We start from the raw sequence: 20,164 nt of genomic DNA on the forward strand, positions 1-20,164 counted from the left end.
GAGCAGTAGATGTTGTCTATATGGACTTCAGTGTGGACAGTATGGTGCTGGAAAAGCACAGCAGGTCAGGCAGCATCCAAGGAGCAGGAGAATCAACGTTTCGGGCATAAGCCCTTCATTAAGAATGAGGCTTGTGGGTTGGGGCTGCGAGATCTGCAGTCCTCACTTTCTCCTTTATGGACTTCAGCAAAGCATTTGACAAGGTTGACAAGGTTCTGCATGGAAGATTGGTTAGCAAGGTTAAGTCACATGAAATCCAGCTAACCGGACACAAACTTTGCTTGAAAGTGGAGCAAGGTTGGTGGAGGGTTGTTTTTCAGATTAGAGGCTTGTGTCCAGTGGTATGCCACAAGAATTGGTGCTGAGTTCACTGCTTTTCATCATTTATGTAAATGATTTGGATTTGATTGGAGGAGGAACGATTTGTACGTTTGCAGTTGACACCAAAAATAGGTGATGTAGTGGACAACAAAGAAGGTTATCGCAGAATACAATGGGATCTTGATCAAATGGGTCAATGGGCTGAGGAGTGGCAGGTGGAGTCTAATTTAGATAATTGAGTGGTTTGTATTTTTGTAAGGCAAATCAGTCCAGGACATATCCAGTTAATGGTAGGGTCCTGGGGAGTGTTGCTGAACAAAGGGACATAGGAAGGCAGGTTCACGGTTCCTTGAAAGTGGAACCTCAGGTAGACAGGCTAGCGAAGACATTTGGTACGCTTGCCTTCACTGGGCAGTACATGGAGTTTAGGAGTTGGGATATCATGTTGCAGCTTCAATAGGACATTGGTTGGTTAGGCTGCTTTCAGAATGCTACATTCAATTCTGGTTTTCCTATCAGAAAGATGTTGTTAAACCTGAAAGGGTTAAGAGAAGATTTACAAGAATATGGTCAGGATTGGAGTGTTTGAGCTATAGGGAGAGGCTGAATAAGCTGGGTCTGTTTTCCCTGGAGCAGAGGCTGAGGGTGACCTTATAGAGGTTATAGAATTATGACGGGCATGAATAGAGTGAACAGCCAAGGTTTTTTTCTCCAAAGTAGGAGGAAGGCAAAACTAGAGGTTTAAGATGAGAGGAGATAGATTTAAAAAGGGTCCTGTGGGGTAAATGTTTCAGAGGGTGATGCATACATGGAACCAACTGCCAGAGGAAGTGGTGAAGATGGGTACAATGCCAACATTTAAAAAGGCACATAGATTGATACATGAATAGGAATGGTTTAGAAACATATGGGCCAAATGCTGGCAAATGGGACCAATCAGTTTATGATAACTGGTCAGCATGAATGAGTTAAGACCGAAGTGTCTGTTTATATGACTCTATGCTGATGGAACTAAAACATCCAGGAAGTTCCTGTGTTGCTGATCTTTTTCTGGCAAGTGATGCTAAGAGTACATCTGAGACAGCAAATGTGGAAACTGCTCAACCTTTTCTCCTGCCTACCCAGTATTATCCTGGTGTGACCATTGTAGATGAAAGTGCTAAAGATGTAGACTTAGTAGACTCCCAATTTTGTTTTCTCAGTCAGACTGTACTACACACTCTTATTCAGTTTCAACATTACACTATCAGTTTTTATTTTACAACTTTGATTTCCACATCAGGTGGCAGAAAACTGGCAAATGCAGAACCTAGATTTGAGAAACTATCAAGTCTCCAGTGTTTCATCATCAATGACCACACTTTGAATTGTTATGTTCATCTTCCTGATTTATTGGTCAAACCAAACTCTTTACAGACAGGAGACAATCTGTCCCTTTGCCACTGAAGGTATTCCTTGGTATGGAATGTTGATGTAGAATGGTCAACGCAGAAGGGACTTGGCACACTTTAGTCTTGTATTTCACACAAGCAAGACAGAACAGCTTTCCACCAGTTCTGGTATTTAAACTGATATCCTCGACAGGATTACCTGGAAGCATATGAAAGGAACAAAATGTAGAATAAACCAAAGAATGACGCTACCACCGCACAACCCTGTTCAATCCAACTGTAGATCTCAAAACATTGTTATTACTCCAGCAATACTTGTCTTAACTGTCATGTTATCATGGAAAGAGATAGCATTGATCACCTCTGAGGATCAGCCAGTATTCTCCAGCAACTTACAAGGTTGAAAGCTCTGATGAGGCTGAGGTAGTGGTCTTTATGATAGCATTTCCTTTGCAGTTGCCAAACTGAGGTCGAACTTTTAATAATCTTCTAATTTTGAAACCACATTTGAATTCAGTACAGATGCATTTAGCCAGGATTTGCAGTCCGACAGACAGCCTTTATGGAGTGCAACATGACAGGTTCTTCTCTCGGTACTCTGCATCTACATAACATTTCTTACAAATGAACAATATTTTCATTGTCTAAGTAATGTATCCCAATGTGGAACTGTAATCTGAATGACTGCTTTGTGACTCGAGTTTTTACAACTACTTTATTTTATCCAAAAGAGTCGAATATGTATTGCTAAAAATACTAGTCACAAGGAAGCTCATATTGGGTAATGTTGAAACACAACCTTAAACAATACTTGAAACTCAGGCTAATTTCCCAGTGTTTGAGAGAGTTAAAACAGTCAGGACTTCTTTTTAGGCAGGAAGCCTGCTTCAGGAGTGACTTTTTCTTTGTTTTAACGCTGAAGGCTGCTTCCATTTCAAAGAGCACAGGAGTTCTCCCAGTATCCCTTCTCAAGGATACATTTTTCCAATCTCATTCCTTTCCTTTCACTCAGTCAAGTCATTTTTCATTTGTCATAGAGATGTACAGCACAGAAAGAGACCATTTGGTGCAACTCATCCATCCCGACCAGATATCCAAAATCAATAGGGTCCCATTTGCCAGCACTTGGCCCATATCCCACTAAAGCCTTCCTATTCATAAACCCATTCAGATGTCTTTTAAATGTTGGAATTGTACCAGTCTCCACCACTTCCTCTGCCAGCTCATTCCATACTCGCACCCACTCTGTGTGAAAACATTGCCCCTTAGGTCCATTTTAAAACTTTCCCCTCTCACCCTGAACTTATGCCCTCTAGCTCTGGACCTCAATCACGCCAGGAAAAAGACCTTGTATATTTACCCTATCCATGCCCCTTGTGATTTTATAAACCTTTATAAGGCCATCCCTCAACCCGCGACGCTCCAGAGTAAACAGGCCTAGCCTGTTCAGCCTCTTCCTATAGTTCAAATCCTCCAACCCTGGCAACATCCTTTTAATATTTTCTGAACGCTTGCAAGTTTCGCAACATTCTTCCAATAGCAGGGAGACCAGAACCACAAATAATATTCCAAAAATGGCCTAACCAATGTTTCGTACAGCCACAACATGACCTCTGAACTCCTGTACTCAATGCTCTGACCATACTAAATGCTTTTTTCACCATTTCATCGACCTGCGACTCCGTTTTCAAGGAACTATGAACCTGCATTCCAAGGTCTCTTTGTTCAGCCACATTCCTCAGAACCTTAGCATTAAGTGTCTAAGTCCTACCCTGATTTGCCTTTCCAATATGCAGCACCTTGTATTTATCTAAATTAAACTCCCATCTGTCATTCCTCGCCCTTCGGCCCATCTGGTCAAGATCCTGTTGTACTTGGAGGTAACCTTCGCTGTCCACGCGCCTCCAATTTTGGTGTCATCTACAAACTTACTAACTGTATTTCCTATGGTCACATCCAAATCACTTATACAAATTATGAAAAACAGTGGATCCAGCACCCAGTCCTTGTGGCACACCACTGGTCACAGGCTTCCAGTCTGAAAAGCAACCCTCCACCACCACCCTCTCTCTTCCACCTTCGGGTCAGTTCTGTATCCAACTGGCTAATTCCCTGTATTCCATGAGATCTAACCTTACTAACCAGTCTACTATGTGGAACCTTGTCGAATGCCTTACTGAAGTCCATATAGATCACATCCACCACTCTACGCTCATCAGTCCTCTTTGTTACTTCTTCAAAAAAACTCAATCAAATTAGTGAGACATGATTTACCACACACAAAGTTATGTTAATGATCCCTAATCAGTCCATGCTTTCCAAATACATGTAAATCCTGTACCTCAGGATTCCCTCCAACAACTTGCCCACCACTGATGTATATAGTTCCCTGGCTTTTCCACACCACTTTTCTTAAATAGTGCCACCTCAGTAGCCAACCTTCAGTCTTCCAGCACTTCACTTGTAGCTATTGATGATCTAAATATCTCAATGAGAAGTCCAGCAATCATTTCCCTAGTTGCCCACAGAGTTCTAGGGTGCACCCAGGCCCTGGGGATTCATCCACCTTTATGCATTTTAAGACATCCAGCCTCACCTCCTCTGTGATATGGAGATTTTTAAAGATATCACCATCTATTTCCCCACGTTCTGTATCTTCCATATCCTTCTCCACAGTAAACACTGATGTAAAATCACTCCATCTCCTGCAGTTCACACATAGGCTGCCTTGGTGATCTTTGAGAGGTTCTATTCTCTCCCTAGTTACTCTTTTGTTCTTAATGTATTTATAAAATCCCTTTGGATTCTTCTTAACCCTATTTTCCAAAGCTTTCTCATGTCTCCTTTATGCCCTCCTGATTTTCCTCTTAAGTATATTCCTACTGCTGTTATACTCTTCCAAGGATTCACTTGATCTCTGCTGTCTATCCCTAACATATTCTTCCTCCTTCTTGTTGATCCAAACCTCAAATTCTCCAGTCATCCAGCATTCCCTATACCTACCAGCCTAGCCTTTCACCATAATAGGAACATACTATCTCTGGATTCTCCTTATCTCATTCTTGAAGGCTTCCCATTTTCCAGCCATCCCTTAACTTACAGATGTCTGCATCCAATCAACTTTTGGAAGTCCTTACTTATTACTGTCAAAACTGGCCTTCCTCCATTTAGAACTTTAACTTTTAGATCCTATCATTTTCCATCACTACTTTAATAGAATTATGGTTGCTAGCCCCAAAATGCTCTACTACTGACAACTCAGTCACCTGCCCTGCCTTATTTCCCAAAAGTGGTGCAAAATTGGACCTTTCTCTAGTACATCCACATACTAAGTGAGAAAATTTTCTTGTACACATTTAAATTCCATCTAAACCCTTGACACTGTGGCAGTCCACAAGCTCGTAGCACTGGGTGTAATCCAGATATTATCACCTTTGTGGATATCCTTTTTAAATTCCTGCCTAACTTCCTATATACAGCCTTGAGAATCTCATCCTTTTTTCTTCCTTTGTCATTAATTCCAATATGTACAACAACCTTCTACTGGTCCCACTCCCCTTTAAGAATTATCTACACTCAGAAATATTCCTGAACCTGGCACCAGGAAGGCAAAACATAATTCTGCTTTCTTGCTGTCGGCTGCAGCAATGTCTGTGCCTCTGACTAGGGAGTCCCCATCACAATCAATGACTTGAACCTGACATACCCTCATTACATTACAGCCAGTCTTGGTACCAGAAATTTGGCTGTTTGTGCGACATTCCAGAAGTCCATCACCCCCTAAATTTTCCAAAACAGTATACTTGTTTGAGATGGGAACCGCCATTGGAGACTTCTGCACTAGCTGCCTCCCTTCCCTACCTTACCTGACAGTAAACGATCTCCCTTCCTATAACTGCCATCCATCACACCTCTGACTCCGGTTAATTCCTCATTGCATCTAACTGCCACTCTAACCAATCCATGTGATCTGATAGGATTCGCAACCAAACACACTTACTGCAGACATAATCGTCAGTAACATGGAAATTTTCCCTAATCTCCCACATCCGACAGGAAGAGCACATCACTCTACTAAAGGCCATCTTTGTACCTTAACTATCTAGAAAATAGCTCAGTCCTAACACTTAAAAAAAACACTGCTCCAGGCTAACTTAGTACCTATTTTTAAATTTTAATCAAGAGACAAATCTCAACATATAACCAAAAAGAACCTATTCTACTCACTATTAAAAAAAAGTCAGCAAGGTTACACTTAAACACCATGTACTTATCTGCTCCTGTGCTGTGAACTCTCCCACATAGGTTCCTTCAAGGTCAGCTGTGATTTTCACTGTTGATTAATTTTTCTTAGATGTACTCCAATGTCCAGACATACGTAAACTCAAACAGCAAAGGCAGTACCTGTGCACATTCACTACTGTGTCAGACAGCAGTGTAGATTTCTTTCTCTCTCACTGTGTGGTTTCTGCCTTTGTTCTCTTCCTCCTTTTTAAAGTGGCGTTGTTTTGATCTTTTTACCACCACACCCCCCCCCAAAAGTTCCGAAGCAATGTGATAGCTTATAAAGCAGTAATTATTGCTCCTTGAATTCGAGGAAATCACCTCAAAACACCTAAAGCACTTCAAAAAAAAAGAGAAACTCTTGTAGCCACAAATTCTTTCCTGTCCTCCATCTTGGATTACCCAGAATCCTCAAATACTTCGCTTCTTCCTGATCACTACCTAACTTGGAGCTTTTCAGCATTTCACTCATGTTCTATTACAGCAAGCAAATATTTTTAGATAAGGCCTAACTTTACTTTGTATTATTCTTAAAAGAACCCAATGAAGCACTGATTGTCTAAAATCCTCCTCTCCTGCTCATCTCAACCAACAGTCTGCTGGAGGCAAATCTAGCCAATTCCTTCCCATCCTGTTTACATCATTCAGATACAAAAAATCATTGCCCCTCTCTGTCCAGAATGTCTGTTCACTTACAAAGGCCCCTGATGTTCACAAACTTTTTGCTGATGAATGAACTGACATGGCTGGGAGAAACATGGCTCACGGATATTAACACATTTGCTCTAACGAAAGTATTCCCCGAACTCTCTCTTCTTGTAGTGCTTACCCCTCCCTTGATCATGACACTTGTTCCCACCCTCTTATTGCTTCTAAAAATTCTCAATCTCTACCACCCAGTAAAACATTTTTAGCGCTTTCCCTTCTCAACAAGTCCACAATCTTGTCGATGTTAATCTCCATCTCGTCACTTTTGACATTGATTTTTATACCCTGCTGGTTTCCCCCAATATCTTTACCACCCATACACAAACTCTCAACATTGCAAATATTCATTCTCTTGTCCTTGACATCTCAAATTCTCATACCAAATTAGTAAGATTACAAAGAAACATTATTTCCTCTAAGAGGCATTTCTCCTTTCAGGTTTAGCCTCTCTCTTTATAATCGAAATCATTTTGTTGCTTTTTATTCATGTAACTGTAGTCAGTGCTCTGTGTAACATTTCTCGCTAGTCCCTCCCCAGCTACAAATACAGCACTAAGTGTTTTTCTCCTTTTGTTTACTCTGTTAATAATCAAGGTTCACTGCAGAGTTACTTATTTTCATTCTTTTCTATGACCTCAGAATTTTAGATCTCTTCAGCCTACTCCATTTTTCATTCCACATAGAACAAAAACTTGCATTTATAGAGACTCAACAGTCATACAGCTATCCAGCATGGAAACAGACCCTCCGGTCCAACTTGCCCCTGCCAACCAGATATCCAAAATTAATCCAGTCCCATTTGCCAACATTTGGTCCAAATCCCCATCCAGATGCCTTTTAAATATTGTAATCTCACCAGCATTCACCACTTCATCTGGCAGCCCATTCCATACATGCACCACCCTCTGTGATGAAAAGTCACCTGTTGGGTCCCTTTTAAATCTTTCCCCTCTCACCTTAAACTTACGCTCTCTAGTTTTGGACTCCACCACCTTGGGGAAAAGACCTTGGCTATTTACCCTATCCATGCCCCTCATGATTTTATAAACCTCTATCAGGTCACCCCTCAGCCTCCGATGCGCCAGAGAAAATAGCCCCAGCCTATTCCTATTACTCAAACACTCCAAGCCTGACAACATCTTTGTAAATCTTATCTGAACCCTTTCAAGTTTCATAAAATTCTTCCTTTCTCAGAGATACATGAATTGCACACAGTATTCGAAAAGTGGCCTAACCAATGCCCTGGCCGAACTCCTATACTCAATTCACTGACCAATAAAAAGCAAGTGTACCAAAACTATCTTAGCTACTTGCAACTCCACTTTCAAGGAACTATGAACCTGCACTCCAAGGTTTCTTTGTTCAGCCACATGCCCCAGGATCTTACCAGAGTCCTACCCTGATTTCCTTTCCAAAATGCAGCACCTCACATTTATTTAAATTAAACTCCATCTGCCACTTTGCAGCCCATTGCCCATCTGATCAAGGTCCCGTTATACACGGAAGTAACCTTCTTGACTGTCCACCACACCACCAATTTTAGTGTCATCTGCAGATTTACTAATCATACCTCCATGTGTTGACATCCAAATTATTTATATAAAAATGACAAAAAGCAGTGAACTCAGCATCAATTATGGCACACCACTGGTCACAGGCCTCTAGCCTGAAAAGCAACTCTCCTCCACCATCCTCTGTCTCCTACCTTCGAACCAGTTCTGCATCCAAATGGCTAGTTCTCCATGTATTCCATGTGATCTACTTTACTATCGAAGCTACCATGTGGAACTTGTCGAACGCCTTACTGAACTCTATGTAGATCACATCCACTGCGTTGCATTCATCAGTCCCCTCATTACTTCTTCGAAAGACTCACTTAAGTTAGTATGACACAATTTCCCACGTACAAAGACATGTTGACTATCCCTATCAGTCTTTGCCATTCCAATGACATGTAAATCCTATCCCTTAAGATTCCCTCTATCAGCTTGCCCACCACTGATGTCAGGCTCACCGCTCTATAGTTCCCTGGCTTTTCCTTAGCACCATTTTTAAATAATGGCAACATAGTAGCTAACCTGCAGTCTTCCTGCACCTTATCTGTGGTTATTGATAAACAAATGTCTCAACCATGGGCCCAGCAGTCTCTTTCCGAGCTTCCCATGAAGTTCTGGGATACATCAGATATGATCCTGAGGATCTGTCCATCTTTGTGTTTTAAGATGTCCAGCACTTCCTCTTCTGTAATATGGACACTTTTCAGGATATCACTACTTATTCTCCCAAGTTCCATATCCTTCTCTACAGTAAATACTGATGCGAAATACTTCTTCAATATCTCACTGATCTCCTACAGTTCCACACATAAGCATCCTTGCTGATCTTTAAGGGGTTCTGTTTTCTCCCTAGTTACCCTTTGTCCTTAATGTATTTATAGAATCCCTTTGGATTTTCCTTATCTGTATTTGTCAAAGCTTTCGCATGTTCCCCTTTTACCCTTGTGATTTCCATTTTAAGTATGCTCCTACTGCTTTATACACATCTAGGGGTTCACTTCATCCCTGCTGTCTATAACTGACATAGCTAAAAATCACACCACACCAGGTTATAGTCCAACAGGTTTATCTGGAAGCACTAGCTTTTGGAGTGCTGCTCCTTTATCAGGTGGTTGTGGAGTATAAGATCGCATTCACAGAATTAATAGCAAAAGTTTAGTGTGATGCAACTGAAATTATATATTGAAAAAGATGTGGATTGTTTGTTAAGTCTCTCGTCTTTTAGAATTACCATGTTGGTTTCAGTTCTTTCGTACGTAAATTGCAGAACTTTTTAAAAGTTGTATTAATAAGTGAACTTTAACAATTGGTGCAATGCATTCAAGGTGTGAAGTGCCCTCTGTGACACAATGTTCAGACTGATTCTAATCTAAAAAACGGAGTTACAGAATCTTACATGGATTCATGCAGTTTTTGAGCAAATAAAATATAATTCTGCAAGTACAAATTCACCCCACAAACTTGTGACAGAGAGAGTGTGTCTGTGACTGAGAGAGTGTGTGTAACGATGTATAAGTCTGTGAGTGGGTGTGTGTGAGCATATGAGAGAGAGCTTGTGTATGAAAGGGTCTGCATGAGTGTATCTATAAGAGCACATGTGTAGTGCAGTGAGGTCACTTGTAGTGTGATATGAACCCAAGATCCTGGGGTGAATTTGTACTTGCAAAATTACATTTTATTTTGCTCAAAAAGTGCATGGATCCACGTAAGATTCTGTAAATCCGTTATTTAGATTAGAATCAGTCTGATCATTGAGAGACTGTCTGTGACACACAGGGCACCTCACACTTTCACCAACATGACACCAATTGTTAAAGTTCACTTGAGAATGTAACTTTAAAAAAAATTTCTGCGATTTACATATGAAAGAACTGACACCAAAATGTTCATTCTAAAAGATGAGACTTAACAAACAAACTAGATAGAACATAGAAAAGTACAGCACACAACAGGCCCTTAGGCCCACAATGTTGTGCTGAGGTTTAATCCTATTGTAAAATATAATAACTTAACCTACGCACCCCTCAACTCACTGCTATCCATGTGCATGTCCAGCAGTCACTTAAATGTCCCCAATGACTCTGCTTCCACCACTGCTGCTGGCAATGCATTCCATGCATTCACAACTCTGTGTAAAGAACCTACCTCTGACATCTCCTCTATACTTTTCTCCTAATATCTTAAAACTATGACCCCTTGTACCAGTCAATCCTGTCCTGGGGAAAAGTCTCTGGCTATTGACTCTATCTATTCCTCTCTATCTTGTATACCTTGATCAGGTCTCCTCTCTACTTCCTTCTCTCCAGAGAGAAAGGTCCGAGCTTATTCAACCTTTCTTCATAAGGCAAGCCAGCCAGTCCAGGCAACATCCTGGTAAATCTTCTTTGCACCCTCTCCAAAGCTCTGTATCTTTCCTATAGTAGGGCGTCCAGAACTGGACAAGTGTGGTCTCATCAGGGACTTGTAGAGCTGTAGCAAAACCTCACAGCTCAAACTCGATCCCCCTGTTAATGAAAGCCAAAACACCATATGCTTTCTTAACAACCCTATCCACTTGAATAACAACTTTGAGGGATCTATGTACTTGCATACCCAGATCCTTCTGTTCCTCCAGACTGCCAAGAATTTTATCCTATAGTCAGCATTTGAGCTTGACCTTCCGAAATGCATCATTTTGCATTTATCCAGATTGAACTCCATCTGCCATTTCTCAGCCCAGCTCTGCATCGTGTCTGTGTCGCGCTGCAGTCTGGAATAGCCCTCGATACTATCAACGTTACCTCTAGCCTTTGTGTTATCTGCAAATTTACTAACCCACCCCTCAACCTTCTCATTCAAGCCATTTATATAAACTACAAAGAGCAGAGGCCCAAAAGTAGAGCCCTGCAGGACCCCACTCATCACTGACCTCCAAGCAGTGATGTGGTTGTAGATTTTTCATCTACAACCACTCTGCCTCTGTCAGCCAACCAATTCTGAATCCAGATAGCCAAATTTTCCTGTATCCCATACTTCCTGACTTTATGAATATGGGGAACCTTATCGAATGCCTTGCTGATGTCCATATACACCACATCCACTGCTGAAACAACTCAATAAGGTTTGAGAGGCATGACCAGCCCCTCACAAAGCCATGCTGACTGCATTTAATCACACCACGCTTTGCAAATAATCATAAATCCTATTCCTCAGAATTCTTTCCAAAACTTTGCTGACCAGAGACGGAAGACCTGGTCTGTAATTGCTAGGGATTTCCCTACCGCCCTTCTTGAAAAGAGGAACACATTTGCCTCCTTCCAATCCTCAGATACATCTCCTGTGGAGAGTGCGGAGGCATAGATCTTCGCCAGCGACTCAGCAACCTCCTTTCTTGCTTCCCGGAGCAGTGGAGGATAAATCTAGTCTGGCCCTGGCGACTTATCAATCTTAATGTTTTCCAAAATTTCCAGCACATCAACTTAATCAATCAATCTTGATCTGGTCAAGCCTGTATCTCAGCTCCTCAAAGGTTTTCATTCACAACAAGGTCCCTTTCCTTAGTGAAAACTGAAGCAAAAAAACTCATTTAGGGTTTCCCCGATCTGCTCAGACTCCACGCACAAGTTCTCTCCACTATCCCTGATCAGCCCGACCTTCTCCCTGGTCATTCTCTTATTCCTCACGTATGAGTAAAATGCCTTGGAGTTCTCCCGAATCCTTCTTGCTAAGCCTTTTCCGTGCTCCCTCCTGGCTCTCCTCTAGCAAGCCTGTAATCCTCTAAAGTTGTGCTAGGTCCTTGCTTCCTCCACCTTATGTAAGCTGCCTTCTTCCTTTTGACGAGGAGCTCCTGTGTTCTTGTCATCCAAGGTTCCTTAATCTTACCCCTTCTTAACCGTCTCAGAGGAACAAATTCGTGCATGACTCGCAACAACTGCTCCTTAAATAGTCTCTACATATCTGCTGTGCCCTTTCCGTGGAACAATTGCTCCCAGTCTGTACTTCCCAACTGCTGTCTGATAGTGTCATAATTTTCTTTTCCCCAATTAAATGTCTTGCCTCAGTAACTGCTCCTTTCCCTCTCCAAGGCTATGATAAATGTGAGGCAGTTGTGATCACTGTCAAAGTGTTATCCCATCGTGAGATTTGATCCCTGTCCTGGCTCATTGCCGAGCACCAAATCCAAAGTGGCCTCTCCCCTGGTCGGCCATACCGAGTAAGGAAATCCTCCTGAACACACCGGACAAAAACACCTCCATCCAATCCATCTGCACTTAGGACGTCCCAGTCGATATTGGGAGAGTTGAAATCACCCATTACAACAACCCTGCTACATCTGCATTTTCCAGAATCTGCCTACCTAGTAGTTCTTCAATCTCTCTACTGCTATTAGGTGGTCTGTAGAAAATTCCCAATGCAGTGGCTGTTCCCTTGCTGTTCCTAACTTCCACCCATACTGACTCAGTAGACAAACCTTCTTCAACAGCCTTTATTTCTGTAGCTGTGATGCACTCTCTGATTATCAATGCTATACCCCCTCCTCTTTTTCCACCCTCCCTGTTCTAAACCCTGGAACATCAAGCAACCATTCCTGCCCCTGTGAAACCCATGTCTCCGTTATGGCCACAACATCACAGCCCCAAGTACTGATCTATGCTCTAAGTTCGTCACTCTTGTTTCTGACACTCCTTGCGTTAAAGCAGACACATTTTAACAAATCCCTTTGATTCACTGTGCGAGAAACCTTCCCAATAGATTCACTACATTAGATTAGATTAGATTACTTACAGTGTGGAAACAGGCCCTTCGGCCCAAGAAGTCCACACCGACCCACTCATTCCCCTACATTTACCCCTTTACCTAATACTACGGGCAATTTAGCATGGCCAATTCACCTGACCTGCACATCTTTGGACGGTGGGAGGAAACTGGAGCACCCGGAGGAAACCCACGCAAACACGGGGAGAACGTGCAAACTCCACACAGTCAGTCACCTGAGTCGGGAATTGAACCTGGGTCTCTGACGCTGTGAGGCAGCAGTGCTAACCACTGTGCCACCGTGCCGCCCACAATCTGTCACTGCCCCATCTGCAAATGTCCCCCTCTCAGATATGTGGCTCTGATTCCCGCCCTCCTGCCAAGCTAGTTTAAACCCTCCCGAATCACACGAGCAAATCTCCCGCCCAGGACATTTGTGCCCCTCCAGTTCAGGTGCAACCCACCCTTCATGTCCCACCTTCCCCAGAAGGTAGCCCAATGTTTTTCAATATATAATTTCAGTTACATCACACTGTAAACTTTTGCGATAAATTCTATGTCTTGCAACCTTAAACTCCATAACCAACTGATGAAGGAGCAGCGCTCCAAAAGCTAGTGCTTCCAAATCTTCAAAGCAAGTTCGGGATTTACATATTAATGAATCAAAACATACAACCAATTCTAAAAGATGAAAGACTTAACAACAATCTAAGTTTCTTCATATCTCATATCAGTTGTATCACACTATGACCTTTTGCTATAAATTCTGTTACCTATGACCCTGCTCCACCTGACGAAGGAGCAGTATTCCAAAAGTTTGTACTTCCAAATAAAGCAGTTGGACTATAACCTGGTATTGTGTGACTTTTAACTTTACTTTAAAACTAATAGAATTATGATCACTGTCCAAGAGTGCTCCCCCGCCAACATCTCAATCATCTGCCCTGCCTTAGTCCTCAGGTCATCTCAGTGTTTTTTAACCACACTAGTTGTTCTTGTACTACCTCAATTGTGGTTAAATAGGCAAAACATACATTACATTGTCTCCTAATTATAAGCTTTGATTTACTTAAATAAGACTGTTTCCGATTAAGCTTCTATCCTTTGGAGGTCTATTAAATCTTTGTGACATCCTTTGTTTTGGGCCTCAAGAATTATTACTTGAAAATTAATAAAAACAGAAATAGAATGAAAGAATGGCCTCCTTCTGTGATTAAACTAATCAGTCCAATATCCTTATTTATTTAATTTTATCTGGCAAGTTAGAGTTATAATTTTCAAACTAATAATTTCTACATATTACTTCTCTGGTTCATGACACATTTGGCACTAATTTGCAAAGGTCCATTGCTAAGTGTTTTACAAGTTAATAATCATGTAATATAGAACTGCTCCTTGCTATTAATAACCACGAGATGGCACTGTAAACATAGTTTTTCATTCCATGACGCAGCACTTAACTGCAACTTGATTACACAATGCCTTCAAAATTGGAAAATCGTGAAGTACTCCACAGATGCATTGGAGAATAAATGGACATAACAATGAGTTGTTATGATGGGAGCGAAACATTTGGCCAAAACAATAACATGAAGTATTAGTGAGGTGCAAAAATTAAGACAATTTAATATTGAATTTTTTAGACCATAAAATATTGCAGCAGAATTAGGCCATTCTATCAACTGATTGTGCTCCACCATTCAATCGTAGTCATAGAGATGTACAGCATGGAAACAGACCCTTCGGTCCAACCCGTCCATGCCGACCAGTTATCCCAACCCAATCTAGTCCCACCTACTAGCACCCGGCCCATATCCCTCCAAACCCTTCCTATTCATATACCCATCCAAATGCCTCTTAAATGTTGCAATTGTACCAGCCTCCACCACATCCTCTGGCAGCTCATTCCATACATGTACCACCCTGGCTGATACGTTTCACAACCCCCATTTTCCTGCCTTCTCCCCATATCCATTGATCTCCTTACAAACCAGCACTCTTGATAAACCAGCAAAGATTGTACACCAGAAATACCACGTTCTACCATAACATCAGAGAATTTATGCTGTAATTAAAGTATAACAGGGATGTTCATACCTCTGCATTTCTATTACTTAGCATGTGCTTTTACATTGATTTTTAGGAGCGGTGTTGGTAATTTTGAAATTTGTTTTGAAGATTTACTCTAAGCTTCACTTGGCCAATGTTTCTGCAGTTATATGTACCTCTTGATTATCCGGAATATTTGATCAATCAGTACACTCCTGATCCCATAGGTGTTGGTGAATAAAATGTTTGCTGTATCTCTGTTAAATACACTCAATAACTTATCATCCACAGCCTTCTGCAGCAATGAGTTCCACAGGTTAAGCATCTTTTGCTGAAGAAATTCCTCATGTCAGTTCTAAATGGTCATCCCTTCAATCCTAGACTCTCTTACTAGTGTTTCTACACGTCCACTCTATCCAGACCTCTCAATATTCTGTAAGTATTAATTAGATGCCCTCTCATACTTCTAAATGCCACTGTATGCAGACCTAGTATTCTCAACTGTTCCTCATATAAGCCCTTCATACATATACAGCACTGAAAGACCCTTCCGTCCAACTTGTTCATGCTGACCAATATCCTAAATTAACCTAGTCCCATTTGCCAGTATTTGGGCCGTACCTCTCCAAGCCCTTTCTCTTCATGTACTCTTCGAGATGCCTTTTAAATGTTGTAATTGTACTGACCTCCACCGGAGGCTCATTCCATACATGCACCACCCTCTACATAAAGAGGTTGCCCCTTAGGTCCCTTTCACATGTCCCTTTTCCCCTCTCACCTTAAACATATGCCCTCTTCATCTTGGGATAATTCCTGTTAAACCTCCTCCAAGTCCCCTCCAAAGCTGGAGCATCCTTCCTTAGATACATGGACCAAGGTCCTGGTCAGGCATCTGAAATAAAGCCTCAGTAGTACATCACTACTGTTGCATTATAGCCCTCTCGACATGAATACCATTAGCCTTGTCACCACCAAATGAGCCTACATATTAACATTAAGAGAATCCTGAACTAGAGCTCCCAAGTGCCTTTGTGTTTCAAACTTTCAAATCCTTTCCCATTTAGAAAGGGCTTTGCTTGTATTCTTCCTACCAAAATGCATATTCTCACACTTTCACACAATGTAGTCACCTGCCTCATCTTTGCCCACTCTCCAAGCCAGTCCAAATCTTTGTGCAGCGTGCCCACTTCCTCAACACTACTTGTCTTTTCCCCCTGCTCCCCCCAACAGACAGGATTGTACGTTGAGAGGAAGCTTCAAGGTTATTTGGACAAGTTGGCTGAGTGGACAGATGTAGTATGACATTGTTAAATGGGAACTTAATACACTTCAGTGTGGAAAAGCATAAAGGGAGGGAATTATTTAAATCTTTATATATTGGGAAGTTCGTATATACAAAAGGGGGAAAAGACAGGTAGTGTTGAGGAAGCAGGGAGGCTGCAGAAAGATTCTAGTTAATCAAAACAGACCGACAGGTACAGCAAATGATTAGAAAGGCAAATGGCACACTGGCCTTCACTGCAAATCATTTGAGTTCAGAAGGAGGGATGTCTTAGTAGTTATACAGGGTCTTAGAGAGACCAGACCTGGAATATTGTGCACAGTTTTGATCTCCTTATTCTCAGAAAGGATGTACTTGCCACACAGGATATGCAGCGAAGGCTCACTAGGTCAATATTAGGAATACCTGAACTATCCTTTGAAGAGGGGTCCATATTCACGAGAGGTCAGAAGGATGAGAGACCATCAGATTGAAACATGTGAACTTCCAACATGGCAGGAAAAACGAATGATGGGAGGATATTTTCCTGTTTGAAAAGTCTAGAACCAGGGATGCAGTCTCAGGCTATAGGAAAAACCATTTAGGACTGAGATAAGGAAACACATTTTCAAACAGTATTGAACCTTGGAATTCTCTACTGCAGGCAATCAATTCATTTAATATATTCAAGAAAGCTTTTTTCCCAGTATTTTAAAAACATCAAGACGTTGGGGGAGAAAGCAGAAATATAGCATTGAGATAGAGGATCGACCAAAATCATACTGAATGGCAGATTAGAAAGGCTAAATGGCCTTCTCTCGATCCTAGTTTCTATGACAATAGAGGAGCTGTTAGTAGCAGTCTCTAAGCAGTCAGAACAAGGGAGAAATTGAGTTGCTCAGATGAAAATTCGAAAAGCAGAAGGCTGTTGAGGTATCAGAGAATACATCCAATAAGCAGAACACATAAGTTTAAGGAACCCATGTGGCAACAGTGAACTAAATTAATAGTTTGTCTAAAGGTCTCAAGGAGGCATTAATTGAAATAAATAGCATTGAGGGACTTCTTCCAAAAAAAAATCATTACAGCCATACCAGCTGAACAAGAAGTTTTTCATGGAGATAGGACTGAACTTTGATTGAGTTTAATGGGGATAAAAGGGATTAATCATTGAAACAAACTCATTACAAATATCAGAAACAAACAGTTCTTGTATGTGTACTGCAGTTGCTTTATTTGAGTAATAAGCTTTTATCTTCCGTTGTGAAAAGTACACTGTCAGCCTCTTATGAACTTGTTCAATGAATAGCTTCCATGGTAAAAAAACAAACATATGGTTTATAACTAGATTTTTCTCTAGGATCTGACGTGTCCAGTATTAACATTAGCTGGGATTATAACATCAAGGAGGTTGTCAGCAGTGGGTCAGCTGAGGCAGAGTCATGTTGTGTTACGATGATAAAACATTGACAGTCTTGATGGAGTGGATGTATGAATAGAAGCTCATATCATGGTCAAATATGATACTAAGGCTTTGCAAACTAATGCTGCCTCTGACACTACTCAGGAATAGCTTGTGGTAGAGATAAAGTATCACTAATTTGAGGAAATTAATGATTATTTTGTACATGATATCGCACAACATTTGTAATTGAACCATAGAAGGAGATTCAAGGGGGAAAGACTAGAATGTTGAGGAGATATAGGTATTGTACAGTGTTTTAACAAAGGAGATGGTGAGAAAAGTGCAGTGGTTTGGAGGGGAATTCTGAGATTAGCACCTGGAGCTGATTAAATAGTTGCCAATGGAAAATTTAGTGATGTGCTGAATGCAAAATAAGGCCAGAATTTGAGGACGAGATTGTGGCCAGAAAAATTTCAAAGACACAAAGGGATCAAGGATTTGGGTATGATTAAGAAATTTGAATTTGCTGGTTGGGCACCAATGTAAATCAGCAGAGTACAGGCCAGTTGGACCTGGTGCAAGTTAAGATTCAGGCAGCAGAGTTTTAGATAGGCTCAAATCGTGGAGGTTGAACATCAGGATGTTAGTCAAGAAAGTGCTGGCTAGGTTTATGTAACTTGCCCACATGTAACTTCCTCTTGGGAATGCAGATTGTACACCTTCTTGAGGTACAATACGAAGAACTGAATGCTGCACTTTAGGCAGTGGGCCAAAGTCTTTCTTCTCCTCGTACCATAGCTGACTTGAGGGAAAGGTCAGAATTCAATTTTACTTATAGTGAAAACTGTTTTTATTTCAAATTTCCAGCATCCACAGTATTTTGATTTTTCTACTTGTTTTTGATGAGTTATTTAAATCACACTGCTTCTCTACAATTCCTAGTTTTTTTAATCAAGATCATCAGATATCATACATTTCCATTTATTCACCACATCTGTAACAGTTTCACCTACCCATGTGGTCAGTGTCTCTTTGTAAATTCCACCCTTATTTGTACCTGAGACATCTGTAATTTTGCATTTAGAGTATATTAACACAAGACTTTGATAAGAACGTCAACACATTCAGGTTCATAGGATAATCCCATATAAAATGCCACGCTATGTCTTTCAGTTTGCTTTTTGTCTCCAACCACTCAACTAATTACTAACCCATGCTGAAATGATACCTTCAAGGAACATTGATCTTTGCTAATAAACTGTTCCTGTAGGACTTTACAAAAAGCCCTGAAAGAAGTCTATGTAGACACTGCTCATCACAGCAAACACCTCAAGGAATTTTACCAGAGTAAGGTTTAGCGCATACACTGAATTCTGGATGAGCGGTTGAGGTGGGGTGGGGAGAAGATGAGACACCACTCAGGATTACACTGATGAGAATTTCCATTGACGTATTGTCAGTTTGGGAAGCAATCCTTTCTTTCTCTTCGAGCACTGTCCTTAAAACCTACTTCATGACCAGGTGTGTAAAAGGTAAAATACAGTGCAAGCTATTTTTGAAATACCACTGTCTTATCTACTTTTCATTCATTTAATTGGAACTCAGTTTACTGTTTCATCAGAAAGATCACATCTCCTGTGGGCAACAATGTGGAATGCTGGTCCAGCTAGATATTTTACAAATTACATATAATAACTGAAACTTTAAAATTTAGATTTAAAGATTATTTGACTGTACAAGAGAAAATGATTTGGTCATAAATCCAATTAATCCACTGTTAGAATAAGTGCCAGAAATGGAAATGTGGAATTTAAACTGAGAACTCTTGTCAACTAAACAGAAAATTATAGAAACGCACAACAAGGCTAGCAGCATATGTGAAGCGGGCGGAGGAAACGCAAAAACCGAATTAAGTAATGAGAATAAGGGAGGTGCACCAACCTGTTCGTCTACCTAGAGATGCTAACAGGCAAGCGTCAACATTGCTGTTTGCTGGAATCCATGATGTGGAGGAGCCAATGTTGGACTGGGGTGGATAAAGTTACAAACCACACAACACCAGGTTATGGTCCAACAGGTTTATTTGGAAGCACTAGCTTTCGTAGGGTCGCTCCTATATCAATTAGCTGTGAAGTGTGATTCTCCCCCCCAGTTTGCTGGAATGTTCAACCCTCTTTCCACGTGATAGGGCCCATTTTTGGTGGGGGGAGGTGAGAGCGTGGGTAACGTCATTTCTATTATTCACGTACACCTCGACGTGCTTACGACATCGGGCGGCCACGGCAAACCCCCTGCTGTTTCAGAATGTCACCGCCCCTTTTCATACCCACCCGCGCGAGCTCCTTCTCCTCACCCCTGCCTTAGGCTCTCAACCAGCGGAGACGCCCCTCACCGCGGATGACGGGAATGCGTCAATCCGTCACCTCCGATTGACAGCTGCCTTGGCCAATAGGTT

General features: G+C 41.4%; 1 long non-coding RNA gene across 1 annotated transcript; it reads right to left on the reverse strand.

The window, feature by feature from the left end:
* Positions 1 to 1,688: 1,688 nt before the first annotated feature.
* LOC140476977 (uncharacterized) lies at positions 1,689 to 20,108 on the reverse strand. The gene is made up of 2 exons (XR_011960637.1): positions 19,651 to 20,108; positions 1,689 to 1,911 (listed from the first exon to the last, which is right to left on the reverse strand). It is a non-coding gene; the product is annotated as an uncharacterized lncRNA (long non-coding RNA).
* Positions 20,109 to 20,164: the final 56 nt, after the last annotated feature.

This window comes from Chiloscyllium punctatum, chromosome 5 (assembly GCF_047496795.1).
Source record: "Chiloscyllium punctatum isolate Juve2018m chromosome 5, sChiPun1.3, whole genome shotgun sequence".
Lineage (NCBI taxonomy): Eukaryota > Metazoa > Chordata > Chondrichthyes > Orectolobiformes > Hemiscylliidae > Chiloscyllium > Chiloscyllium punctatum.